The following is a 450-nucleotide window of genomic DNA, read 5'->3' on the forward strand; positions in this document are numbered from 1 at the left end:
ATTTGACTATTTTCCGCACTAATATATGTATTTGTATAGTAAATTTTGTAAACACCTTTTGAAAAATAAATAAAATAATTTTTTTGTACGAAATTTTAAAGATAGGATACTTTTACGTCATAAAATAAAAAAGTATTGTTTGTATATCAATTTTTAAAGTTAAATGACTTTTATTTTTAAAAAAATTTGAAATCAATATTTTTGTGTAATAAACTCAATATTAGGTGATCGCCAATAAACTTGACCTATATTTGATTTTAGTTATTCAATTTTTCAATTCTTTTAGTTTTCGCCTATAACATGCCCAGTGTAATTCCACAAGTTTTATACACCTCAATTATTTTTTGAAAAATTATGAAAAAAAAAATTAATTACTTATCAAAAATATTGATTCAATTTCATAATAATTTTGAAAAGGAGACATAGGAAAAGTGGTAGAGAAAAATAATA

Source organism: Capsicum annuum, chromosome 8 (assembly GCF_002878395.1).
Source record: "Capsicum annuum cultivar UCD-10X-F1 chromosome 8, UCD10Xv1.1, whole genome shotgun sequence".
In the NCBI taxonomy this organism is placed as follows: Eukaryota; Viridiplantae; Streptophyta; class Magnoliopsida; order Solanales; family Solanaceae; genus Capsicum; species Capsicum annuum.